A 496-nucleotide genomic window follows, 5' to 3' on the forward strand; every position below is an offset into this window, starting at 1 on the left:
GCAAACCTCAAAAGACTTTTCAGTTTTACTCAAAATTTAGTTCAGAATTATAGTGAGATTATATTAAATACATAATACGTCGACAGCACTGCATACCGGACTACATTATACATCGTCTGCATGTAATTACTAAATGTTAGAAATAATAGGAAAACTATTTTGCGTAAAGATAGTATACCACTATAAGCTAATAACGTAAATTGCTAAGTAAAAGGAAGATACTGTTTGAAATTTATTGTCACATTCTTTTATTTATAGATGTGTTACATGCCATGCCGACAGCAAATCAGATATATATGGTCAAAGGAAATGGTTTTGTTAAATTGGTACGCCCCACAATATGCGATACAAGATGCAATATAGACTTTAGTGTATGCGTGTGATTTAAATCAGGTTACTTGGTATAATTCACTGGTAATCCAAGCATTTCATACTTGATATTAATCTTAAAACACATGCACACACTTATATATGTATACAAATAGGACACGCCATC

Source organism: Penaeus monodon, chromosome 28 (genome assembly GCF_015228065.2).
Source record: "Penaeus monodon isolate SGIC_2016 chromosome 28, NSTDA_Pmon_1, whole genome shotgun sequence".
NCBI lineage: Eukaryota > Metazoa > Arthropoda > Malacostraca > Decapoda > Penaeidae > Penaeus > Penaeus monodon.